This window comes from Myxine glutinosa, chromosome 6, assembly GCF_964187855.1.
Source record: "Myxine glutinosa chromosome 6, kmMyxGlut1.1, whole genome shotgun sequence".
Taxonomy (NCBI): Eukaryota; Metazoa; Chordata; class Myxini; order Myxiniformes; family Myxinidae; genus Myxine; species Myxine glutinosa.
Window position 1 is genome coordinate 139,276,411 of NC_136266.1, and position 24,548 is coordinate 139,300,958.

The window sequence follows — 24,548 nt, forward strand, 5'->3', positions numbered from 1 at the left end:
AAATGTGATTTTCAGCAGTGCTTTGAGGCCTAATCTGAGGCCTTGCCATATATTGATGCCAAGATGCACACCACACAAACATCTGTTGAGTATTATTACAATACTGTATACAGAATATCCTTTTTCGAGGAAATAAAGTGCAAATTCCACCCACTCGGTGCTGCTGAAGCGATGCCCTCTCATTATAGTTATACAATGCAATACACCCTCTAGCTTGGTGTAGGAACAAGGCACGGATCATATCCCACACCAGCAGAAACTGCACGAGCTGTGAGCAACGATGGTCATCTGCCACACAAACACATTGTCTCTGCCCTGCTGTGCATCAAACGAGGAGATGGGGTTGCAGTCAGGCACAACAACAAGATCAGAAATGGTTCTTCCGACCTAATAACGACGACATGGCATAAACGTCATCGGCATGTGCACCACATCACCTCCGATACCGGATGGCCTCCATGGGCGCACTGGGTCGAATTTTAAAGGACAGTGGAGCCATCGACCTTGGTTTCACCCCTTTATTTGGGCTCGTCAGGATGACACACCACACAATTGTTTCATTATGACCATGAAACTAAATTCGGTTATGATGCTATACACCTCCTAGCTTGGTGCAGCAGCAAATATGGCACAGATCGTGTACCACAATATCCGAAACTACACGAACCATGAGCAACAATGGTCATCTGCCACACAAATACATTGGCCCTGCCCTGCCACGCACAGCAGGAGGCAGAATTGCACTCGGGCTCAATAATAAAGAGCAGAAAAACAGCAGAGATTTATGGAATGCAATGATGTTGGGCTGACTTCCAACAACATGGAAGATGGCCGGCTATGGTGTACGATAGGGCAAACAGAGCAGAAGGATGTGCAAGAGCAACAGAGCAGGTTTTTAGGACGTGCGTGCTGATGTCATCCGGGCCGTTGCAGAATCAGAGTCGATGCGTTGCCAGAAACTTCTCCACCTTTTCACGTGAAAAGACGCGCAGAGTTCAGGAGCAGTTGGGTGTGACTCAGTGGGGTCGGTGCAGAGAGCAAGGGGTTGGGGACACAATGTTGGGAACATTTTTTATTATCATTTCCCTCCCAAAAAGGGCAGAGGAGGCATATAGTCAATGGTCCTCCCATATTTTTGCAGGTATATGGACGCTGTATAAATGCTGTGGATGATTATTATTGAAAGATTAGATAAATCTGTGGGATATACACATTTGCCAAGTAATAAAAAAATCATATTGTGGATTCGCCTTCGTGTCTTTTTCTAAGGACTTGATGGTCTCTTTGTGTGTATGGTGGGGGATCCAAGTCCACAGACGCACAATTTTGTGACGTCACGACAAATGTACTTTGACTTTGGACTCTGCTGAGAGCACCAAGTTGAGGCATTTTTAATATTCTGACAGAGTGTTTTTACACGGTATCGGTTTCTGGTAAGGGCGCACGTTCCCTTTCATTATTCTGTGATGTTTATGATCTGTTGACATGCTCTCCATTCCAAGTAAAGTTGTAGTACGAGTGAAAGTATTGAAAAAAATTGTACAAGTGAAATCAGAGTAAATTTGAACGATGAGTGAAATCTGTGTAAAGTTGTACTGTGAGTGAAATCAGAGTAAATTTGTACTATTAGTGAAATCAGTCAATTTTTACTGTGAGTGAAATCAAAGTAAATTTGTGCTATTAATGAAATCAGAGTAAATTTGAACGATGAGTGAAATCAAAGTAAATTTGTGCTATTAATGAAATCAAAGTAGTTTCGTGCTATTAGTGAAATCAGAGTAAATTTGAACTGAGTGAAATCAGTGTAAAATAGTACTGTGAGTGAAATCAGAGTAAATTTGAACGATGAGTGAATTCAAAGTAAATTTGTGCTATTAATGAAATCAAAGTAGATTCGTGCTATTAGTGAAATCAGAGTAAATTTGAACTGAGTGAAATCAGTGTAAAATAGTAGTGTGAGTGAAAGCAGAGTAAATTTGAACGATGAGTGAAATCAAAGTAAATTTGTGCTATTAATGAAATCAAAGTGGATTCGTGCTATTAGTGAAATCAGAGTAAATTTTAACTGAGTGAAATCAGTGTAAAATAGTACTGTGAGTGAAATCAGAGTAAATTTGAACGATGAGTGAAATCAGAGTAAATTTGAACGATGAGTGAAATCAAAGTAAATTTGTGCTATTAATGAAATCAAAATAGATTTGTGCTATTAATGAAATCAAAGTAGATTCGTGCTATTAGTGAAATCAGAGTAAATTTGAACTGATTGAAATCAGAGTAAATTTATACTATGAGTGAAATCAGTCAATTTTTACTGAGTGAAATCAAAGTAAATTTGTGTTATTAATGAAATCAGAGTAAATTTGAACGATGAGTGAAAGCAAAGTAAATTTGTGCTATTAATGAAATCAAAGTAGATTCGTGCTATTAGTGAAATCAGAGTAAATTTGAACTGAGTGAAATCAGTGTAAAATAGTACTGTGGGTGAAATCAGAGTAAATTTGAACGATGAGTGAAATCAGAGTAAATTTGAACGATGAGTGAATTCAAAGTAAATTTGTGCTATTAATGAAATCAAAGTAGATTCGTGCTATTAGTGAAATCAGAGTAAATTTTAACTGAGTGAAATCAGTGTAAAATAGTACTGTGAGTGAAATCAGAGTAAATTTGAATGATGAGTGAAATCAGAGTAAATTTGAACGATGAGTGAAATCAAAGTAAATTTGTGCTATTAATGAAATCAAAGTAGATTCGTCCTATTAGTGAAATCAGAGTAAATTTGAACGATGAGTTTTTGTTTTTTTGTTTTTGTTTTTTGTATACTGAATCGAGGCTCGTGAAAGAGCTAACATTTACTTCACAAACAAATCAACCAGACAAACAAAATATATAAAAAGAGGGAGCGGAAAACAAGATGGGGAGAGAAGGGGAAGCACACAAACACAACATTTTAGAGCAGGGAGATGTGTGAAAGGGAGAGGACTTGGGGGGAGGAGGCGTGGGAAGGGGGGGGGGGGTGGAGGGAGAAGTATAAAACACAAGGACTTCCAGGACAGAAGTTGGTATTTCAAAAAAGTGGAATTGGGGTGAAATTAGCGGGGGTAGAAAAGATCAAGGTTTTGGATGGGGGAAGATAAGAGATGGTGGTGAACAGCTGTTTTAAAGACCTGGAGGGTGGAATGGGATTGAAGAGAGTGAGGGAGTTTGTTCCAGAGGTGGGAGAAAAGAGGAATGAAGGAGTGAAGGTGAGCAGAGAGTCTTGATTTTGGCAGTTTGACCATAAGAGGGTTGCAGGCAGATCTTGTGCGACCTGTAGGAATATTTGCGGGACAGAGCCCAGATAGAGTGAAATCAAAGTAAATTTGTGCTATTAATGAAATCAAAGTAGATTTGTGCTATTAATGAAATCAAAGTAGATTCGTGCTATTAGTGAAATCAGAGTAAATTTGAACTGAGTGAAATCAGAGTAAATTTGTACTATGAGTGAAATCAGTTAATTTTTACTGAGTGAAATCAAAGTAAATTTGTGCTATTAATGAAATCAAAGTAGATTCGTGCTATTAGTGAAATCAGAGTAAATTTGAACTGAGTGAAATCAGAGTAAAATAGTACTGTGAGTGAAATCAGAGTAAATTTGAACGATGAGTGAAATCAGAGTAAATTTGAACGATGAGTGAATTCAAAGTAAATTTGTGCTATTAATGAAATCAAAGTAGATTCGTGCTATTAGTGAAATCAGAGTAAATTTTAACTGAGTGAAATCAGTGTAAAATAGTACTGTGAGTGAAATCGGAGTAAATTTGAACGATGAGTGAAATCAGAGTAAATTTGAACGATGAGTGAATTCAAAGTAAATTTGTGCTATTAATGAAATCAAAGTAGATTCGTGCTATTAGTGAAATCAGAGTAAATTTGAACTGAGCGAAATCAGTGTAAATTTTTACTGTGAGTGAAATCAGAGTAAATTTGTACTATGAGTGAAATCAGTCAATTTTTACTGAGTGAAATCAAAGTAAATTTGTGCTATTAGTGAAATCGGAGTACATTTGTAATGTGAGTGAAATCAGAGTAAATGAGTAATGTGAGTGAAATCAGTGTAAATTTGTACTATTACTGAAAGCAGAGTAAATTTATATTATTAGTGAAATCAGAGTAAATTTATACTATTAGTGAAATCAAAGTAAATTTATACTATTAGTGAAATTAGAGTATATTGGTATAGTACGAGTGAAAGCTAGTAGAGTGAAGTCAACTAGCGACATCCAGGTAAAATATGGGTAACTGGAACAATGCAACTGTGTCGCCAATATTTCTCCGCATAGTTCCACAATGGGTAGATGCCCTCGTTCACCGTCCTAAAAATAAACAAGTGTTACAGATTCGGCACTAGTTATTGTTGGTATTATTATTATTGTTGGTTCTCAGTAAGGGTTATTGTGGTTAAAAGGTTTAAAAGCGCTCATGACAAAAATGATGCCAGAAATCGAATCGGGCACCGGAAGAGGTGGAGCGAGGAAGAAGAGCGCGTGAGGCAGAGGTGAAACGAGGCGTTTTGTAACAGCTCCGCACCCAGCGTGGTCGAGCGTCCATGGAGAAGGAACTTTGAGGCCTGGAAAGGAATCTCGTGCGATCGTTGATATCGCTGGTGTCGTGGAAAAGCCTGCGAAGCCAGGTACAGGTGGGAGATTCCGGAGAATCTTCGCCTAGAGGTTGCGGCCCGAGGAAGAACCGACCGCCATTTCGGGGACCTCGCGCGTCGTTCGGCGACCCTTGGTTATCCGCGTCCGCGGGTCCCACCCTCCAGTGGTTTGCCGAGGATGTATGTGCGCGACAGCGGCCTTTGAAGAATACGGTGCGGTTCACGACTGCCCGGTGTATGTGCTCGTTTGGATAGCGTCTTTGGGATTCCTCTTTCCACCGCCAATTGGGGTTGGCTGGGACCACGTGACGGTCCCCGCCTGACCTACATCTCCTTACCTGCCTCATCGCCTCTTCGCCGGGAGCACCATTGTGTTCTAGAGACATTGAGAAGGACTCTGTTTCAGTCCCTGGGGGTGCCGTGAGTTTGAGCTAGGTTACCTTCTTAAGATTGGATTGTAGGGTTGATTGCCCCCATGGTTGTATGGTTCTTTTGTGGTTGCTTGTAATATATTGTTTGTTCATCACCCTTGGTGTGGTTTCATTATTGATTAATTTCAACCAAGGATAACATATCTTTCTGCCAGGGACCCTCTCGGGGTTCGGAGGTTTACCAAGACCAGGGGATAGGGGAGGACCCCGTAACAGAAATTGGGGGCTCGTCCAATTGACTCGTGGGCTCGAAATTGGATCTGCGTCCGGGATCTAAAATTCCCTAAATTTAGTCAGGGAAAGAATTCCCGAACATTCCCAGAATTCCCAAATTTGGAACTTGTTCCAGCATTCCCAAATTTTTCCCAAAAAAAAAAAAATTTTATTTTTTATTTTTTACATTTCTTGTGTGAAGGTTAACAGGTGTTAACAATAGTCACCATGGAGTTTGACGCAGAGAAGTTTGCAGTGACCCCTAGTGAAGCACAGTTCAGAGCATTAGTAAAATCGGACCTCTGGAAATTGGCCAAACATTTTAGCTTGGAGGTCCGAACTAATATGAAGAAGGCAGAGACGCAGACAGTGGTGATACAATCTATGGTGGGATTAGGAACATGGGCAGAGGTAGCCTGGGATTGGTTACCAGAGGAGCAAGAAAATGTGGAGCTCCGGAAACTGGAGATGCAATAACAGAGCCAGGAAAGGGAAAAAGCAGAAAAGGAAAGAGCAGAACAGGAAAGAGAACTCCAGGAGAGGTTAAAAGCAGAGGAAAGGAAAGCAGAAGAGAGAAGAGAAGAGAAACAAGCAGAGGAAAGGAGAGTGGAACGAGAACTCGAGGAAAGGTTAAAAGCAGAGGAAAGGAAAGCAGAAAAGGAAAGAGCAGAACAGGAAGAGAGAAGAGAAAGAAGCAGCGGAAAGGAGAGCTGCAAGGGAACTCGAAGCAGAGGAGAGAAAAGCCGACGGAGTTAAAGGACCGTGAAATGGCGCTTCAGCAGGAAATTAGACTCAAGGAGCTGGAGGTAATGAAAGAACGGGGAGAGGTACCATCCATGCCGACTGGTTCGACACCTAGTCAGAACACCTGGGATGTTGGCAGACATGTGAGGCTGGTTCCACCCTTCAATGAAAAGGAGGTAGCCAAGTTTTTTACACACTTTGAGAAAGTGGCTCGACTGTTAAACTAGCCTGAGGAGTACTGGTCCATACTAGTGCAAAGTGTTCTGGTGGGTAAAGCTCAAGATATTTATTCGGCTTTACCGATTGACCAATGTGCAGATTATGAGGTATTGAAGAAACACATTCTCAAAGCCTATGAATTGGTCCCGGAAGCTTACCGGCAAAAATTCCGGAATGCCAGGAGGAGGGAGAGTGAGACCCATGTGGAGTTTGCCAGATTGAAAGAAACCATGTTTGATAGGTGGTGTGATTCAAAAGGAGTTGGAAAAGACTTCGAACTATTGCGACAATTGATCCTGGTGGAGGAATTCCAACAGTGTGTCCACGAGGACATTAAAGTTCATCTGGAGGAAAGGAAAGTACCAAAGCTGTATGAGGCAGCAACCATGGCAGATGACTATGCCTTAACACACAGGATGAGGGTTCCACAAACCGAACTTCTCACCCAGACCTAGCCAGGGGAGCTATGGTACATCAGGGGTGGAGAATGAAATTCCATGGGGGCAGCCTCGAGATGAAAATGAGGACCACTCTGACACCACGACTTCTAGAAATCAGAAGACTGCGGTTCCAAGACACCTATCGTCCGGGGGGCTCGAGGCAGACCGCCGCCCCCATGCCTTGGCAGACCACGAGGTTCTCCTCCGGGCCTACTTGCACTTTTTTCCATAAACCTGGACACTTGATGTCCAACTGTTATGCTCTGGGAAAGGAAAATCAGGAGCGGAGTGCGACTAGTACGACTCCAAATGCAATGGCCATTGTGAGAAATCGCCCTCAAAAGGGTTACCAACCATTTATTTGAGAGGGGTTTGTGTCACTGGATGGAGCCTTGACTAACCGGAGACCTGTTGGGATATTGAGGGACACAGGAGCACATCAATCTTTAATGCTTGAAGGCATTTTGCCATTGTCATAGAAGACGGCAACTGGTGTTGGTGTTCTTTTACAGGGGGTTTGTGGCTATGTTAAAGCTCCACTTCATGTCATCCATTTGGAGTCCGATTTGGTGTCAAGACCGGTCACCATCGGTTTACAAGCCACTCTTCCTGTAGAAGGAGTATCTTTTGTTATCGGGAATGATTTGGCCGGTGGCCAAGTTTCTGGTAACCCGATGTTTGCTGAAAAGCCTAGTAGGAAGCGCCCTGAAGAGAAGAGGAAATACCCTGAAACTAAGTGTCGGCACAGGCATGTCAGGGATGGAGGCAATATTGGCAAGCTCTTTGTAGGGGGACTGAACTTCAAAACAAAGGAAGAGGTTCTGGAGTCTGCCTTCAGCAAATATGGACCGCTTTTGGAAGTGCTGCTGATAAAAGACAGGGAGACACAAAAGTCAAGAGGGTTTGGCTTTGTCACGTTTGAAAACTCAAAGGACGCCAGAGTTGCAGAAAAGGATCTGAATAGCAAGGAGTTGGATGGTCGGACCATCACAGTAGGGAAGGCATTTCCTCGGGGTCGAGGGGGCTGCAGAGGAGAACCACGGAGTAGTAGTGGTGGTGGTCGCAATCGATATTATTATGGAGGCTTCCAGAGTTATGGCAGCTCCCGAAGGAAGGATTATCAGAGCAATGGCCGAGAAGGAGACTGCTATTCATGTGACTACAGTGACAAGTGGTCCAACCGTGATTGTTAGGAAAGTTAGAAAGAGTGGAAGCACTGAATGCTGCGGAGCAGCCGAGCCAAGATTCCTACACGGATTAACCGTGAACGCCACGTTCCTAAAGGCGTCCATGTAGTGAACTTTCCGACACGGATTAACCGTGAACTCCACGTTCCTAAAGGCGTCCATGTAGTGAACTTTCCTACACGGACTAACCGTGAAATCCACGTTCCTAAAGGCGTCCAGGTAGTGAATATGTCCAGGCCTCACCACCCTACCACCATGGAACCTGGCCCTCAGCTCGGCCTCCTAGAAAAAGTGCTATCGGTTTGCTTGACTTGGGATTTTTGATCAACCCCTTAACCTTCATTCAAAAGAAACTAAAAGTAAAAATCAGAGGTTGATGAGATGGAGTTTGGCTTTGCAGGGGTAACTTGGAAATTGAACATGTAAAGGGCAGGGACAATGTCATTGCTGATGCTTTGTCCAGAGTGAATTAACTTTGGAAATCTCTGCAAGTTGTTCGAAGTTTTGTTGCTTTATTTTTGGGGAAACATTGAATACTTGTGTTGGTTTCAAGAATTTGCCTACAAAGAAAGTTTTCACTGTGTTCAAACTTTCTTTCTTCAGGGGGGGAAGTGTTATGGATTCGGCACTAATTATTGTTGGTATTATTATTATTGTTGGTTCTCAGTAAGGGTTATTGTGGTTAAAAGGTTTAAAAGCGCTCATGACAAAAATGATGCCGGAAATCGGATAGGGCACCGGAAGAGGTGGAGCGAGGAAGAAGAGCGCATGAGGCAGAGGTGAAATGAGGCGTTTTGTAAGAGCTCCGCACCCAGTGTGGTCGAGCGTCCATGGAGAAGGAACTTTGAGGCCTGGAAAGGAATCTCGTGCGATCGTTGATATCGCTGGTGTCGTGGAAAAGCCTGCGAAGCCAGGTACAGGTGGGAGATTCCGGAGAATATTCGCCTAGAGGTTGCGGCCCAAGGAAGAACCGACCGCCATTTCGGGGACCTCGCGCGTCTTTCGCGGACCCTTGGTTAGCCGCGTCCGCGGGTCCCGCCCTCAGGTGGTTTGCCGAGGATGTGTGTACGCGACAGCGGCCTCTGAAGAATACGGTGCGGTTCGCGACTGCCCGGTGTATGTGCACGTTTGGATAGCGTCTTTGGGATTCCTCTTTCCACCGCCAATTGGGGTTGGCTGGAACCACGTGACGGTCCCCACCTTACCTACATCTCCTTACCTGCCTCATCGCCTCTTCGCCGGGAGCACCATTGTGTTCTAGAGACATTGAGAAGGACTCTGTTTCAATCCCTGGGGATGCCGTGAGTTTGAGCTAGGTTACCTTCTTAAGATTGGATTGTAGGGTTGATTGCCCCCATGGTTGTATGGTTCTTTTGTGTGTGCTGGTAATATATTGTTTGTTCATCACCCTTGGTGTGGTTTCATTATTGATTCATTTCAACCAAGGATAACATATCTTTCTGCCGGGGACCCTCTCGGGGTTCGGAGGTTAACCGAGACCAGGGGATAGGGGAGGACCCCGTAACACAAGTTTGATGTAAATCCCTTCAGTTGTTTTCAAGTATCATATTTTCACCAGCCATGACAGGTTTCGCATCGATCGGTAAAGCGGTTTCAGAGAAGGGACTTTTTTTAAATATCGGCTTTCAAGCTAATATGGCTGCCACACCACATGACATACAGTCACGTGAAAATGTAAGTACACCCCATGTAAACTTTTGAAATTTTCAACTTATTTCAACACACAGCTATTTGATCTTCATTTCAACAATATTGATAGATAAAGGTGATATAATATAACAAATATCATGAAACATTTACATTTTGTAGTCCATTGTATAATTTAAATAAACATAAATGCAAATTTCGCATGTGGAAAAAGTAAGTACACCCCTACATTTATCAATACTTCAAATACCTAAAATAAGAATCAGGTGCACCAGCTCAGGTGCAAATGATTAGAACATCGTTCGAGAGGATCTTGGAGGATCCTGTCTTATTTAAACCTCAGACATTTCGTTTGGTTTGCACTTTGTTGTTGAAGTGTGTGGCATCACCATGCCTAGACCAAAAGAGCTCTCTGAGGCCTTCAGAAAGAAGGTTATAGATGCCTACGAGTCTGAGCAGGGATTTTAAAAGATCTCCAAACAATTTGAAATCAATCATTCGACTGTCCAGAAGATCATCTACAAGTGGAGAAGATTCCAAATAACTGCCAACTTGTTCAGGCCAGGCCGCCCCAGCAAGTTCAGCCCGAGAGCAGACCGCAAGATGCTGAAAGAAGTCTCTAAGAAACCCAGAATGTCATCACGGGACCTACAGGTAGCTTGCCACTGTTGATGTCAAAGTGCACGAGTCTACCATTAGAAAGAGGCTGCACAAATTTGATCTACATGGGAGTTGTGCCAGGAGGAAACCTTTGCTGTCCAGAAAGAACATCAGGGCAAGACTAAAGTTTGCCAATGAACACCGAGGCAAAGACCAGCACTTCTGGAACAATGTGCTCTGGACAGATGAGTCAAAGGTAGAGCTATTTGGCCACAGTACCAGAAGACATGTTTGGCGAAAACCAAAGACAGCATTTGACCACAAGAACCTGATACAAACTGTAAAGCATGGTGGTGGAAATATTATGGTTTGGGGCAGCTTTGCTGCATCATGGCCTGGGCAGCTCACCATCATAGAATCCACTATGAATTATTCATTGTACCAGAGGGTGCTTGAGGATAATGTGAGGCCATCTGTCGGAAGGTTGAAGCTCAACCGAAGGTGGACCTTGCAACATGACAATGACCCTAAACATACCAGTAAATCCACCAAGGAATGGCTGAAAAGAAAGAAATGGAGGGTTCTGGAATGGCCAAGTTAAAGCCCGGATCTAAATCCAATCGAGATGTGGGGGCGGGTTTGAAATGAGGTGTGCATACAGGAAACCCCTCAAACATCACACAGCTGAAATAATTCTGCATGGAGGAGTGGGCAAAAATTTCTCCGAGTCGATGTCAGAGACTGGTAGACAGTTATAAGAAACGCCTACTTGAGGTTGTTTCTGCCAAAGGGGGCAATACCACCAATTAGAGCCAAGGGTTCTGCGCATGCGCAAGATTGGTCGTCACGCCTCTTCAAAGCTGTCCCCGCGCGCACGCTTTCGAAGTTAAGTAATTTTTCACAATTGTGTTTTTGTCGAATCTGTATCTTTCTTTCGGTGTATGTACCTATTGGGGTGACTTTAATAGGTTTCTCGGTGTTGGTTTTTCATACCTGTGTACAGAATCGTCGTTTTTTTCGTATCTTGTATTCTGAGGCCGAGTGTAGTACTAGTAGGCTACCGTGTCAGCCCTTGGCTTGAGGCTTTTTTTTTGTCTCAGCGGTTCTTCGATCGCGCTGCAAATTACTTTCGGTCTCTGTTTTTCACGGTCTTTTCACCCCATACTTCCTTGTTTTAAAATCTCAAAAAAAAAAACCAAAAAAAAATATTTTCCTTCGCTGTTCTTATCCGTTTGTTCGTTCTTATTTGTTCTTTCGTTCTTCGACCACGTTGTTCGTGATCACGTGATCACATTGTTAAAAAATGTTTCATCTGTCCCCTGAAGAACTTTATTTTGTCATATTCTATAACACCTTTTTCTTCTTCTTCTATAAAAGGATGCTTTCGACTTGCCCACCAAATCTATTCATTCCAAAAAAAAATTCCATCTCTTACAGTGCATCTTTCATTCATTCCCTAAACTCTCCAGAACTCCACCCATCCTTCAGCATCCTCAAATGTATTTTTGACTCGAATGTCTCGAGAAACTCATTTTGCAATAAATGTTCGTTTCCCATTAATCGTACACTTTTCAAAATCCAATCTCACCCCTTCCCTCCAAATCTTCCCCATCACCCATCTCTTTCGAATCGTCCCCCTTTCCCCTCCCCCCCAAATCTTCCCCATCACCCATCCCTTTCAAATCTCCCCCCTTGCCCCTTCCCTCCTAAACTCCCCCCACACCCCTCCCCTCCAAGACTCTCCCTCACTCCTCCCCTCCTAGACTCCCCTCTCACCCCTCCTCCTCAAAGCATCCTCCCCGCTTCTTCCCCCTTTCAACTTTCACCTTCTTCTCCTTCAACCTTCTGCCTCACTCTTCCCCCTCCTCAAATAACACCTCACTGCGCCTCACCCAATCACCATCAAACCTTTTGTCTGCCCCATTCTTCCCTTTCTCCAAGCTATTTCTGTAATCTCTGACACACCTTCAACAGCTCTCCCTACCTCTTCCTCCTCTTCCACATCTTACCCTACCGCTCCCCCCCCCCCCCCCCCGTTCTGTATCCGATGCTCCCCCTTCCTCTTCCTTAACAGTATGGACCTCAAACATCCAGGGCCTTCGCTCAAACTTAACTGATCTCTCCATACAGGTTGCTTCTGACAAACCAGACGTGATCTGCTTAACAGAAACTTTCCTCCTTCATGATGTCTCTGATTCCTTGGTATCTTTACCAGGTTACTCCCTCCTCCGGTATGATAGACCTGAGCCTCGTCCTGGAGGTGGGGTTGCTATCTTTATAAAAAACTCTTCCTCACTCGCCCTGCACTGCCCTCTCTCCACCTCACCCCCAGGAATACCTTTGGCTACGGCTTCCCCTTCGCTCCCACCTTTTGTTCATATGTGTGTTGTACCGACCACCAAACAGTGATGACTCCATCTACATCTCGCTGTCTGATAATATGGACCAACTTCTATCTACCCATCCCAACTCTCTCTTCCTCATATGTGGTGATTTAAACTGTCACCACGCCAGTTGGCTGGGGGTGGGTACCTCTCTCACCAGCCATGGCTCTTCAGCAAAGGACTTCTGTGACTCACTGGGACTGACACAATCTGTCAATTTCCCAACCCGGATCTCAGTCAACGGAGCATCTTCTCTTCTGGACTTGGTTATGACTAACTTCCCTGAAAATGTCTGCTGCTCTTCTTCTGCTCCAATCGGCTCTTCTGATCATGTGCTTGTTAAAGTGGACATCTCTCTGACCATTCTCAGAGAGCCTCCTCAGCGTCGACAAGTCTGGCATTTCAATCAGGCCAACTGGCACGGTCTTCAAGCAGCCATCAATCATCTGGACTGGTTTCCCATCTCTACTGCCTCTGACATCAACTCATCCTGGGAATTCTTCCAAAGTAAATTGCTCTCTCTCTCATGCACAGATTTATCCCATCTCGTCTTCAGTTGTCATACCCTTCCTCCCATCCATGGTACACGGAATCTTGTGGTGAGGCTATTGCCCAGAAACAACTTGCTTTCGTCTCCTGGAAAGCAAATCCAACGGAAGGAAATCTCATTTCCTTTCACAAAGCCCGAAACAAGTGTGTGTCCACCCTCAGGAGAGCCAGGAAACAATCCCTCTCCGTTCTCAGGACCGAACTCTCTTATCTGTCTCCCTCTTCCAAATCCTGGTGGTGTCTGGTCAAATCTGTTTCTGGTGTTTGTTCCCCCTCCATTCCCTCCCTCACCTCAAACGGCTGACTCCGCACGTGAAAAAGCTGAATGCCTCAACTCTGTGTTTGCCTCTAAATCTTGTGTCCCAAACCCATCCCTCTCTGTACCCACCGTACCCAGTTGTACCCAGCTGCTCCTGGACTCTGTGTCCTTTCCTCCTGACAAGGTGGAAAAGTTTCTGTCATCCCTCGACTCTGATTCTGCAACTGGACCTGACGGCATCAGCCCACGGGTCCTAAAATCATGTTCTTCCGCTCTTTCACTCCCTCTCTCTGTTCTCTTCACCCTCTCTTTTGCTCAAGGTCATCTTCCATCTGCTTAGAAATCTGCCAACATCACCGCTTTGCACAAAAAAGGTGCAAAAACATATCCCAGCAACTACAGACCAATCAGCCTTCTCCCAATTATCAGCAAAGTCATGGAATCCATCATTGCTTCAGATATGAAATCTTTCCTCTTCTCCAATGGCTTGATCTCTGATCATCAATTTGGTTTCAGACCTGGACACTCCACTCTGGACATGCTGCTTCTGCTTTCTCAACAATGGATGGAGGTCCTCAATGCCAAACAGGAAATTAGAGCAGTCTCCCTTGACATATCACGTGCCTTCGATACGGTCTGGCACCCCGCTCTGCTCACCAAACTCTCCTCTTTTGGTATCCATGGAAATCTCCATGCATGGCTGGCGGACTTCCTCTCTAGTCGTAGTCAACGTGTGGCCCTGAATGGGTTTCTCTCATCTCCTCTTCCTGTTCAGGCTGGAGTTCCCCAAGGCAGTGTTCTGGGCCCTGTGCTTTTGCTGGTCTTCATCAATGATCTCTCTGACTCTCTTGAAAATCCTCTCTATCTCTTTGCTGACGACTCTACTCTCTGTCGCTCCATTCTTCATCCCTCAGATCGGCAGTCTGCAGCCTCCTCACTCTCTGCAGACCTTGACAAAATCACAGACTGGGCAAACAAGTGGAACATGTCTTTCAATCCTGACAAATCTCACACTCTTACGATGTCTCTCCGAAAAGACCGACTGGACAACCCTCCCATCCACTTTCTGAATAATCCTCTCCAAGAAGTTCTGTCACTCAAGCTTTTGGGTCTCACTATCTGCCATGATCTTTCCTGGGAAAACCACATTTCAAATCTGGCCTCCAAAGCCAGTCGCCGACTGGGCATCCTCCGTCGTGCGAAGTCCTTCCTTGGCACACCTGCGCTCCTCACCACATACAAGGCTTTCATCCGCAGCTCAATGGAATACTGCTCTCCCCTCTGGGCTGGTGCTCCTGCCTCACACCTAGCTCGCCTTCACGCTGTTGAAACCAAAGCATTCAGAATCATTGGAATCTCCTGCGATGAAGCTAACTCCAAGGGCCTCTCACTCACTCACCGCAGGCAGGTTGGTGGTCTTTCCGTCTTCTACCGACTCCTCTCTGGCCTTGCCCCCCCAGCTCTCTCTGGGCTCTGTCCCGCAAATATTCCTACAGGTCGCACAAGACCTGCCTGCAACCCTCTTATGGTTAAACTGCCAAAATCAAGACTCTCTGCTCACCTTCACTCCTTCATTCCTCTTTTCTCCCGCCTCTGGAACAAACTCCCTCACTCTCTTCAATCCCACTCCACCCTCCAAGTCTTTAAAACAGCTGTTCACCACCATCTCTTATCTTCCCCCATCCAAAACCTTGATCTTTTCTACCCCCGCTAATTTCACCCCAATCCACTTTTTTGAAATACCAACTTCTGTCCAGGAAGTCCTTGGTGTCCTTGTGTTTTATACTTCTTCCTCCCCCCCCCCCCCCTTCCCATGCCTCCTCCCCCCGGGCCCTCTCCCTTCCACACATCTCCCTGCTCTCGGATGTTGTGTTTGTGTGCTTCCCCTTCTCTCCCCATCTTGTCTTCCGCTCCCTCTTTTTGGGTATTTTGTTTGTCTGGTTGATTTGTTTGTGAAGTAAATGTTAGCTCTTTCACGAGCCTCGATTCAGTATACCAAAAAAAAAAGAAAAAAAAAAGGGTGTACTTACTTTTTCCAAATGCAAAATTTGCATTTATGTTTCTATAAATTATACAATGGACTACAAAATGTAAATGTTTCATGATATTTGTTATATTATATCAACTTTATCTATCAATATTGTTGAAATGAAGATCAAATAGCTGTATGTTGGAATATGTTGAAAAAGTCAAAACTTTACATGGTGAGTACTTACTTTTTCACATAACTGTACAACAACAACAACAACAACAACAACATGCATTTTAAGGCCATGTTCCCTGCTAGAGCGGCGGTTAGCCTTGCGGTCCCCATGACAATCTTCTCCATTTTGCCCTATTTTCTGCATCTCTCCTTGTTAACCCCCTTGCCCGCATTTCTTCTTCCACCATCTTTAGCCAAGTCTTTCTCGGTCTTCCCCGTCCTCTACTTCCTTCTACATTAACTTCCATCACTCTTCTCAACCAGGCACTTTCATCCTTCCTCAATACATGACCAAACCATCTCAACCTGTTCCTCTTCACAGCATCAATCACAGGCAATATTCCCATCATCTTTCGCAATTCATCATTTGTCTTCCTCTCTCTCAACGATACTCCGCACATCCATCGAACCATTCGCATTTCCACCCTTTCCAGCCTTCGTTGCTGCTCTACGTTCATTACCCATGTCTCGCTCCCATAAATCATAACACTTCTCACACATGCAGCATACACCTTTCCCTTCAGCTTCAGCGACACTCTCCTCCTCATCAGCATGCCACTCAGTTCCCGAAACTTCTTCCATGCACATCTCACTCGAGCAACTGTTGCCGAGTCTGATCCACCTTCTCCATTCAGCATGTCTCCGAGGTAGCAAAATGTTTTCACACCTTCCAGCTTCATGCCGTCTCCAAGATCCAACTCAACATTTCCTCCATCTGCAGCTCCCTCTGTGCACACCTTACATTTGAATGTAGCTGCCACACTGGTTAATGCCCCTCTCAGACCACTACATTTTTGATGAACCCACTCAGCACACATTGTACATTGAATGGAGTTCACTCTGACACCCTTCCTGCACACAGCACACGGCCACTTCCCAGTTCTTTCCACCTCACCACATGCTTTACCACTTGCCATCACCTTTGTCTTTCCGATATTCACCTTCAGACCTTTTGGCTCCATACATTCCTTCCACTTGTTCATCTTTTCCTTCAGTCCATCCATACTTTCCGCAATCAACACCAGATCATCTGCATACAACAACTCCCACGGTAAACCCTCCTTTACGGTCTGAGCCAGCACCTCCATCACAGCTACAAATAGTAGTGGACTTAGTACCGACCCCTGATGCACTCCCACCTTCACCTCAAACTCACCACTGTTCCCGTCCTTCGTCCTTACAGCTGTGCGTGCTCTTTTGTACATTGCCATCACTACTCTGATCAACCATTCCTCCACTCCTAACTTCCTCAATGCCCATGTCAATACTTTGCGTGGAACCCTATCGAATGCTTTCTCCAGATCAACAAACACAAAAAACAACTTCTTCCTCTTATCCATGTACTTCTCCTGCAACTGCCTCACAATGAAAAGCGCATCTTTCGTTCCTCTTCCTGGCATAAATCCAAACTGCATTTCGTCGATCTTCACTTTCTTCCTTATCCTCCTCTCCAACACCCTTTCCAATACCTTCATTCCATGCTCCAATAACTTTATCGCTCGGTACGAGCCACACTCCAGAGGGTCACCTTTCCCCTTGTATAGAGGGACGAGGGTACTCAGTTCCCAATCCACTGGAATGCGGCCTTCTTTCACCACCAGATTACAGATCTCTGTCATTCTCTTCACACCCAACTTCCTGCTGCCTTCAACATATCTCCCACAACTCCCGTCGGCCCTCCCGCTTTTCCACTCTTCATTGCTTTTATCGCTTCCTCAACTTCCTTCTCAGTTATCTTCTCTGCTGGTCCTAAAACTGGGTTACTCTCTATGTTGCCATCCCATTCATTCTCTGTATTCAACAGCATTTCCATATATCTTTTCCATCTTCCTTTAATTCCATCTGGGTCGACAACGATTTGTCCCACTTCATCCTTCAAGCAACTCACCCCCATCACATCACACCTCTCTTTTGCTATGTGCTTTGCAATCCTGAATACTGCTTTCTGACCCTCTTCCGAATCCAAGCGTTCTCCGAACATTTTCCTCCATGCCTCCTGCGCCTTTGCTACCTCTTTCTTTGCAGCCTTCCTGGCTGCCTTATAACTTTCATGCTCTGCTGTTTCTGCTCCCGTACCCTTCGCCTTCTGCCACTCTTTGAACTTCTTCCTCTTCTCGTCAATCCTCTTTCCAACCTCAACATCCCACCACCATGTTTCCGAGTGCCTCGGTGGTCCTTTTGTCCATCCACATACCTCACCAACGGCTCCCAACAGACTAGCTTTCATTGACATCCAACCACTTTCAAGCTCAACCACATCATCCTCTACCCTACTCAGCCTCTCTTTTAATGCCTCCCTTACTGTCACCTCTTTCAACCTCCACACCTTCATTCTCGGTTGGTACTTCACCCGCCGAGCTCTCCTCGCACCTTTCACCCTTATGTCGCAGACAACCAAGTGGTGCTGTGAAACAGCCTCCTCCCCCGGGATCACCTTTGTGTCCCGGAGGTGCCCCCTATCTCGCCGACGCACCATCAGGTAGTCAACGGTTGTCGTCGACCCACCTGACGTGTATGTAACAAGCTTATTGTCCTCTTTCTGGAACTGAGTATTACAAATCAACAAATCAGCTCCATCAGCAAACTCCAAAATCCTTTCACCTTCTCCATTTCTCACACCATATCCGTAACCCCCATGAACTCCCTCAAAACCATCCATACTCCTTCCCACATGTCCATTCAGGTCTCCTGCCACCACAACAACTTCCTCATCTTTCACGTTTTCCATCAGCTTCTCTATCGCACACCAGAACTTGTCCTTCTCTTCATCGCTTCGACCAACCTGCGGAGCATATCCCGAGATGACGTTCACCAAGAGCTTTCCAATCATCATTTTCACCATCATCAACCTATCACTCACTCTAGTCACACTCACCACACTGTCTACAAACTCCTCAGAAAACAGGACACCAACACCATTCACGCCCTCCGGGCACCCTTGCCACACAAACTTGTATTTCTGTCCCTGCCTACCCTTCACCATTCTCACACCACTTCCCTTCCATCTCGTCTCTTGCACACAACAATATATGTCCACTCTTCTTCTGACCAATACTTCCACCACTTCACCTGATCTCCCTGTCATTGTCCCCACATTCCATGTCCCAAACCTCAGAAACCGATCTCCACTTCGGGCTGCACCCTGCCCATATGTACTTGTGATTGTCATGGTTCTCTTTTTGAGGCAATGTTTTTTATGGCCGGATGCCCTTCCTGACGCCAACCCCCTTAGTCGTCTCTTACACTCACCACATTCAAAACATCACTAAAGACCCACCTGTTCAACACTGCATTCAACATTCAACCCACAGCATTTAACCCCTGACTATCACTTCTCCTACTCCCTCCTTTTGCTTTGAATATTTCCCTATTGATTCTTGTCTTTTTGCAATTGTTGTTTTCATGTATTGTTATGCATTATGTTTTTCACTCTGTCAAAGCGCCTTTGGGCTTCTTGAAAAGCGCTATACAAAATAAATGAATTATTATTATTATTATTATTATTAAAACACATTCAACAAAAAGACATCCAAGAACACAGTACAGGGGGACCACGAGGGAAAGACAGCACAGGGGGAAACATTCATTAAAACACATTCAACAAAAAGACATCCAGGAACACAGGACAGGGGGACCGCGAGGGAAAGACAGTACAGGGGGAAACATTCATTAAAACACATTCAACAAAAAATCATCCAGGAACACAGTACAGGGGGACCGCGAGGGAAAGACAGTACAGGGGGAAACATTCATTAAAACACATTCAACAAAAAGACATCCAGGAACACAGTACAGGGGAACCGCGAGGCAAAGACAGTACAGGGGGAAACATTGATTAAAACACATTCAACAAAAAGACATCCAGGAACACAGCACAGGGGGCCCGCGAGGGAAAGACAGTACAGGGGGAAACGTTCATTTTTTTTTTTTTTTTTTTTTTTTTTTTTTGTATACAAGATCGAGGCTCGTGAAAGAGCGAAAATTAATCACACAGAAAGACAAACAGACACATAAAACAAATAACATCGGGAGCGGTAGACAAGATGGGGAGAGAGGGGGAAGGACACAAACACAACATTTGAGAGCAGGGACCGAGAGACATGGAGACATCGAGAGATCTGTGGGAGGGAGAGGGCTTTGGGGGGGAGGCATGTGAAGGGGGGAGGCATGTGAAGGGGGGGAGGCATGTGAAGGGGGGGGGGGTGGGAGAGGTATAAACATATGGACACTGCCAGGATTTCCAGGAAATAAGTTGGAATTTCAAACAAGGTGGATCTGGGGTGAATTAGTGGGGGTAGAAAAGATCAAGGTTATGGATGGGGGAAGATAAGAGATGGTGGTGAACAGCTGTTTTAAAGACCTGGAGGGAGGAGAGGGATTGAAGGGAGTGTGGGAGTTTGTTCCACAGGCGGGAGAAAAGAGGAATGAAAGAGTGAAGGTGAGCAGAGAGCCGAGATTTCGGCAGTTTAACCATCAGAGGGTTGCTGGCAGATCTTGTGCGACCTGTAGGAATATTTGGGGGACAGAGCACGGAGAGAGCTGGGGGAGCAAGGCCGGAGAGGAGTCGGTAGAAGACAGAAAGACCACCTACCTGCCTGCGGTGAGTGAGTGAAAGGCCCTCAGAGATAGCTTCATCGCGGGAGATTCCAATGATTTTGAAAGCTTTGGATTCAACAGCGTGAAGCCGAGCCAGGTGTGAGGCAGGAGCACCAGCCCATAGGGGAGAACAGTATTCCATTGAGCTGCGGATGAAAGCCTTGTATGTGGTGAGGAGCTCAGGTGTGCCGAGGAAGGACTTCGCACGACGGAGGATGCCCAGTCGGCGACTGGCTTTGGAGGCCAGCTTGGAAATGTGGTTTTCCCAAGAAAGATCATGGCAGATAGTGAGACCCAAAAGCTTGAGTGACAGAACTTCTTGGAGAGGATTGTTGAGAAAGTAGATGGGAGGGTTGTCCAGTCGATCTTTTCGGAGAGACATAGTAAGAGAGTGAGATTTGGCAGGATTGAAAGACATGTTCCACTTGTTTGACCAGTCTGTGATTTTGTCCAGGTCTTCAGAGAGTGAGGAGGCTGCAGACTGCCTATCTGAGGGAAGAGGAATGGAGCGGCAGAGAGTGGAGTCATCAGCAAAGAGATAGAGAGGATTTTCCAGAGAGTCAGAGAGATCATTGATAAAGACCAGAAAAAGCACAGGGCCCAGCACACTTCCTTGGGGAACTCCAGCCTGAACAGGAAGGGGAGATGAGAGAAATCCATTCAGGGCCACACGTTGACTACGACCAGAGAGGAAGTCCGCAAGCCATGCATGGAGATTTCCATGGATACCATAGGAGGAGAGTTTGGTGAGCAGAGCTGGGTGCCAGACCGTATCAAAGGCCCTTGATATGTCAAGGGAGACAGCTCTGATTTCCTGTTTGGCATTCAGGACCTCCATCCATTGTTGAGACAGCAGAAGCAGCATGTCCAGAGTAGAGTGACCTGGTCTGAAACCAAATTGATGATCAGAGATCAAGCCATTGGAGAAGAGGAAAGATTTCATATCCGAAGCAATGATGGATTCCATGACTTTGCTGATAATTGGGAGCAGGCTGATTGGTCTGTAGTTGCAAGGATCTGTTTTTGCACCTTTTTTGTGTAAAGCGGTAATGTTAGCTGATTTCCAGGATGCTGGCAGATGACCTTGAGCAAAAGATAGGGTGAAAAGAACAGAGAGAGGGTGAGATAGAGCGGCAGAGCAGGATTTTAGGACCCGTGGGCTGATGCCGTCTGGTCCAGTTGCAGAATCAGAGTCGAGGTTTGACAAAAACTCCTCCACCTTGTCAGGAGAGAAGGACACAGAGTCCAGGAGCATTTGGGTTCGACTGGGAAAGGTGGGAACAGAGAGAGATGGGTTTGGGACTAAGGATTTCGAGGCGAACACAGAGTTGAGGCATTCGGCTTTGTCACGTGCGATGTCAACTGTGTGGCCATTTGAGGTAAGGGAGGGGATGGAGGGGGAACAAACACCAGAAACGGATTTGACCAGACGCCACCAGGATTTGGAGGAAGGAGACAGGTTTGAGAGTTCATTCTTGAGTGAGGAGAGATAGTGCTTCCTGGCACTCCTGAGGGTAGACACACACTTGTTCCGAGCTTGGTGGAAGGAACTGAGATTTCCTTCAGTTGGATTAGCCTTCCAAGAGGCAAAGGCAAGTTGTTTCAGGGCAACTGCCTCACCACAAGATTCAGTGTACCATGGACGGGAGGAAGGGTAAGACAATTGAAGGCGAGATGGGATAAATCTGTGCATGAGAGAGATCAGTTTGCTTTGGAAGAATTCCCAGGAAGAATTGATGTCAGAGGCAGTGGAGATGGGAGACCAATCCAGACGATTGATGGCTGCTTGAAGACCGTCCCAGTCAGCCTGAGTGAAATGCCAGACTCGTCGACGCTGAGGAGGCTCTCTGAGAATGGCCAGAGAGATGTCCACTTTGACAAGCACATGATCAGAAGAACCGATTGGAGCAGAAGAAGAGCAGCAGACATTAGCAGGGAAGTTGGTCATAACCAAGTCTAGAAGAGAAGATACTCCATTGGCTGAGATCCGGGTCGGGAAATTGACAGATTGTGTCAATCCCAGTGAGTCACAGAAGTCCTTTGCTGAGGTGCCATGACTAGTGAGAGAGGAACCCACACCCAACCAGGTGGCATGATGACAGTTGAAGTCACCACATATGAGGAAGAGAGAGTTGGGATGAGTGGATAGAAGTTGGTCCATGTTGTCAGACATTGAAATGTAGATGGAGTCATCACTGTTTGGGGGACGGTACAGAACACATATGAACAAAAGGTGGGAGCGGAGAGGAAGCCGTAACCAGAGGTACTCCTGCGGGTGAGGAGGAAAGAGAGCAGTGCAAGGAGAGTGAGGAAGAGAGTTTTTGACAAAGATAGCCACCCCACCACCAGGCCGAGGCTCAGGTCTATCATACCGGAGGAGGGAGTAACCAGGAAGAGATATTAAGGAATCAGAGACATCTTGAAGGAGGAAAGTCTCTGTTAAGCAGATCAAGTCTGGATTGTCAGAAGCAACCTGTATGGAGAGATCAGTCAGGTTTGAGCGAAGGCCCCGGATGTTTGAGGTCCATACCGTTAATGAAGAGAGAGGGGGAGCATCGGGTACAGGACAGGGGAGGGGAGGAGTAGGGTAAGATGAAGGATGAGAGGGGGAGGTAGGGAGAGCAGTTGATAGTGTTTCAGATGTTGCAGAAGAGTTCCAAGAAAGGGAAGGATGAGGAGGATGAAAGGTTTGCTGGTGAAGGGATGCGGCACAGTGAGGGGTTGTTTGAGGGGGGGCAGAGGAAAGTAGAAGGTTTGGGGGGGTGGAGGTATGAGATAGAAGGGAGACGAAGTGGGGAGGAGGCAGCTTGGAGGAGGAGGGTGGAGGAGAGAGAATTGGAGAGGAATGGTATGGGGGGAGAATTGAATGGGAGGGATTGGGGGGGAGTTTTGAAGGGGAGGAGTGAGGGGGGAGTTTAGGAGGGGAGGGGCAAGGGGGGAGTTTTGGAGGGAAGGGGAAAGGGGGGAGATCAGGAGTGGAGGGGCAAGGGGGGGGATTAGGAGGGGAGGGGCAAAGGGGAAGTTTAGGAGGGGAAGGGCAAGGGGGGAGTTCAGGAGTGGAGGGGCAAGGGGGGAGTTTAAGAGTGGAGGGGCAAGGGGGAAGTTTCGGAGTGTAGGTGCAAGGGGGGGGATTTGGATGGGAGGGGCAAGAGGGGAGTTTAGAAAGTGGATGATTAATGAAAGACGAACATTGATAACAAATTGGGTTTGTTGTGATTTTCAAGTTAGCAATCCGGTTCAGGATGATGGAGGAGGGATGGAATGAATGTGAATTTAGACCATGTAGTGAGGGAGACGTATAAGATATTGAATTTCTTTTTTTTGAAGTGGAATGAGTTGGAGAGGAAATTGAGAAAAGCCTTTTAAATAGGAAGAAAAACAGCGTGTTGTAATATACCACTGAATAAAAAACAGAAGGGGAAAGGTTAAACATATTTAAAAATATTTAAACAGAACTATGAACAATCTTATATGCACAAAAATACCAACGGGGGGAGAGCCGAGAGGGACCACCACGAGTCACGTGAACAGGGCAAACGGTGGATGGCAAGGAGATAATGGGGGTGGGGCGAACAGCACACCTGGACAGAAAATACAGGATGAGACAACAGTACACGTGGAGAAAATAAAATAAATGTTTTTGTTTTTTTTTGTTTTTTTTGGGGGGGGGTGGGGTGGGGAATTAGAACGTTAGACAGTATTATGTTCGGGGTAGAAGGGAAAAAACCAAGAGCCAAGCAAAACACACTTAAGTTAACAAAACACCGACGGGGGTACAACTACAAGGCCACACACAAGGGCAGAAAACGATTAATTAATTACGAGTTACAGGAAATTCAAACCAAAACTAACTATAATCAAACAATATCACATGGACGATAAAATAACGAATTGAAATTTGACAATCTATCTGAGGAAATGGGGGAGAAACACGTGGTCGAAGAACGAACGAACGAATAAGAATGAATAAACGAATGAGCACAGAGAAGGTAGTCTTTTTTTTTTTGTTTTTTTTGAGTTGAGATTTACATAAGGAAGTAGGCTTTGGGGTGGAAAGACTGCGAAAACAGAGAACGAAAGTTATTGGATCACAAACGACAGGCGCTGAGAGAAAAACAAAGCCTCAAGGTTGTACAGTGTACACTGTACAAGACCTCGAGACGACACGAATTAACGCGATTTTCAATACAGGTATGAAAGATTTGCACCGAAAATCTTTGACGGGACAATAAACGTACATACACCATAAAAGAAATACAGTTATAACGAAAATACAAATTGGAACAATGACTTAACTTCGATTTCGATGGAGAGCGTGGAGACCTGCGAAAAAACGAACCGTCGCCAGCAAGACCGGAAACGGAAGTTCATTAAAACACATTCAACAAAAAGACATCCAGGAACACAGTACAGGGGGAC

General features: G+C 45.5%; 1 protein-coding gene across 3 annotated transcripts in view; it reads left to right on the forward strand.

Moving 5' to 3' along the window:
- The first annotated feature begins 1,240 nt into the window (after positions 1–1,240).
- The window catches only part of LOC137430361 (synaptic vesicle 2-related protein-like), a 194,221-nt gene continuing 170,913 nt past the window's right edge, over positions 1,241–24,548 (forward strand). For 2 of the 3 annotated variants that reach the window (XR_010985040.2, XM_068121172.2), the window contains exon 1: positions 1,241–1,433. The gene's annotated coding sequence lies outside the window, so the exon portion shown is untranslated. Of the gene's footprint in view, positions 1,434–3,058; positions 3,243–24,548 lie in introns of those variants that run through there. The other variant, XM_068121173.2, reaches the window with a different exon arrangement.